General features: G+C 31.4%; 1 long non-coding RNA gene across 1 annotated transcript; it reads left to right on the plus strand.

Annotated features, from left to right (window-relative positions):
• The first annotated feature begins 215 nt into the window (after nt 1-215).
• LOC139906426 (uncharacterized) lies at nt 216-3,419 on the plus strand. The gene is made up of 3 exons (XR_011781926.1): nt 216-726; nt 1,258-1,480; nt 2,175-3,419. It is a non-coding gene; the product is annotated as an uncharacterized lncRNA (long non-coding RNA).

The following is a 3,419-nucleotide window of genomic DNA, read 5'->3' on the forward strand; positions in this document are numbered from 1 at the left end:
CACTCTTGCTTTCCGCTATGCAAGTTAAATAAGTTTAGAGCATACATTTATGAGCTACATGTAATTGTTATTTATTAAGACTATATTGTATATCTTTATATTTGTTGAGTGAACACAAAAACAATCTTGAGTAAAAATGGCAATTTATTTTTTACTTCATTTGTAAAAAATTACTTGCAACCTCTATTTAACAACCAACACGACTTTTTAAATAGATTTTCTCCTAATGAAGCGAAAAATACGAAATTACTTTTTCTCCAGTGAGATATCGCTTGTGCCGAAAAGAAGAAGTAGAAATTGATAACAATATGTCCGGAGTTAATTCCATTAAGTGGTCACGAATCTTCATTTATATCAAAATGTAGACTTGTAAGTTGCGATAGACTCATTTACACCTGCTAATATACATATGTGACGTGTCATGATAAAATCATTGACATAAAAATGAAAAAAACTGAGGAAAAAAGATTTTTCTTTTTTGAGCTATTTTACTTCATAAGAAATTATTAGTTGACTTTTTTCAGAACATTATGCACCCTTATATTTCCAATAATCACATCCACACAACTGCAATTTCTTACTTAACAAACATTAAGAACCTATAACTACATTTGGTATGACAACTTCTTTTACACAGCTTTTAATGTATCAATCGACTGCAATCACATGGAATTCACATTTCTGCCTTTAACAACTTTGCCTTGATAATTGTCTCATAAACAGTCGGTAAGTAATAGTCCTTATATCTTCCTCTATTTTAGTTTAACAATATTATTAGAAATTATTGCACCTTTCTGCACTTGCTGGGGTGCTGCTTGTTTTCAAGATCTGTTTTTTTGCAATTTCTCGCTAGTTATCCCAACTTATTCACAATAGACTCACTTGAGATGAGGTATACTACAACCATAAAAGATCAACCTTTAAATTTGGGAAAAAGTAACAGTTGTCGAGTTTGAGGGATTATATGCTGCGTATGAGACCCCAAACCATGGATTTGAGTTCACTTTCGGCCATGCACATGACCCCTGGTGTGGCTTTCATATTTGATCACACGTCTTCGGACGTAGCTAATAAGAATAATGTCAGATAATTCTCAGACCTTGACCAGGCTGGTAAGAGCATTGATAGATAGACCTCTTTGAATCGCCAGATGTGTACTTTTTTGCACTTATTATTTCGTAGCCTGTAATTCTGCTAATTGAAAATACCTTCTGAATTGCATAAATTTACCGTCATCTTTTTTCTCCTTCCATTCAGGAAACATAATGCTCGGAAGATCGATGAACGGAGGTATTATCCGTTATAATTCCCCTAGCTCCAGCAATCCCTTTACTAACTGGACTTGACAACTGATGCATATGTCACATGGTGTATCAAATCTCAGCATAACATCTACCTCCTTTACACTCATCATGCCCATAAAATCTTAATCTTCCGACCTCAGCATTCTACCCCATACCCATATGAATAATTATACACGGTAACTAAGTAATTTATTCACATTACTTCCATATGTTATAAGCACAACTGCTCCTTATAAAAATAAACAGAACAATTCAGCACAGGTTTCGTGACATGACTCTTCATATTTCATAAACCCAGAAAATAACTCAAAAGTCAAAACCTAACAAATGAAATAAAAGGGATGAATTATATAAAAGAACAAATTGTACAATGTACATGTTTTGGTGGGTTGTGTGTTTTTATTTTTTTGGCACGCGTCAAGTGCAAATTATTGGTTAACATCGACATTTATTCATTAGCTAATCAATGAAAAATGATGGATATAATCAAATTATAATACCATTGTACTAAAGTAAAACAGTTAAGTTTGATACCCGATTTATTTATTATTGAATGTAATAAAGATGTTTTTCTGTAATTCATTCTTTTGTAGTCTACTTTTAAAAAAAAAAAATTCATTTTAAATATTCAAAGCTAGCCAAGAATTATGTAACATTATCTGGGAACCTTTTAGGTGATTTGAATTAGAATAAATCCTGAAGGGAGTTGAGTTCTGTTTTTAAAAGAGACTCCTTGTGGTGTCTTTGTTTACATAATTATATATGGTTTTTTACATGCAATCATAATAAAAATCCTTTTGAATTATATTAGTTGTTTAAGACGATTTTTATTTAGTTAGTTCTTTAAATTTATATAAGTCCGTAATATAGGTATGTGATGACGTTACCTGGTAACAACAAAATATCCTAAGCAAATTAAAATATTTAAAGTGGCAATGTGGCTCATGATATGAAAAAGTTGGACATTTAAATTTGTATTGTATTTAAACAATCAAACTATTATGTGACAAGAAATTGTCACAATTGACTCCATTTTATTTTGCAAATATACCTCGGTCAACAAGTTGTGCAGGTGGACAACAAGTCCTTAAGGGGAATTAAAATCTATCGCCACCACTATCCTGAGTATCGAAGACCCCTTCTAATATATTATAACACACTCCGTCTCAAGGGTTAAGCAGCTGAACAGCTTGTTCACAAGGAAGATCAAACCCTATCGCTGCAGCTATACTGACTTTCAAGGACCCTTGTAATATCTTATGATAAACCCAGCCCACAGGTTGTGCAAGTAAACCAATGGTCCAAAAGGTGGATCATTACCCACTGCCACTGTTTCCCAGAGCGTCAAGGACCCATTTTAATATCCTATAATACGCCCCAGCCTATGGTTTGAACAAGTGAACTGCTGGCCGAAAAGATGAGCAAATAGCCACCGCAACCGCTTCATTGAGCATCAAGGACACCATTTGATAGTCTATAATAGACCTCGGCCCAAGAGCTGTGCTAAATTATCAATTGCTTGCAATGAAATTGTGTAGTAATCAAATCCTTTATGATCAATTTCTTAAAATGAAATTAATTATCGTGTTACTGACAATGTAAACAAACGTAAAATGACCACTCTATTCGAAATTTTAAAGATTCCCAAGGCATTTTTCACATTCCCTGTACCATATACATAAATATATATTTGTTGCCAATTTTATTATTTCTATGAATAAATTTCGTCTATCATATACAAATCTATGGATCCGCTTTTCTTATATTACTACTAATTAATATTATATGCATATCGGCGTGTCATATTTTCTACAAATCATAAGTAAATTTAAAAAATAATTTTTACTAATATCATTTTTTTATGTTATTATATCAACTTTGAATGATATTAGCCTCAATTACATTAAAATAAAATTAATGTTTTTGTAGTACTAAACTCCCCAAAAATTAACACTTTATCAAATTATAATATAAATTATGACCCAAGCTTTTAATAAATTTATAATTCGAATATAAATCAATACTTACTTATGTTCGGACAAAATTATTAAGACTTTACACTTATGTCGATTTTTCTTTTAAATTTTAAATAAATATAAATACATGTTATTAAAA

This window comes from Lepeophtheirus salmonis, chromosome 9 (assembly GCF_016086655.4).
Source record: "Lepeophtheirus salmonis chromosome 9, UVic_Lsal_1.4, whole genome shotgun sequence".
Classification (NCBI taxonomy): domain Eukaryota; kingdom Metazoa; phylum Arthropoda; class Copepoda; order Siphonostomatoida; family Caligidae; genus Lepeophtheirus; species Lepeophtheirus salmonis.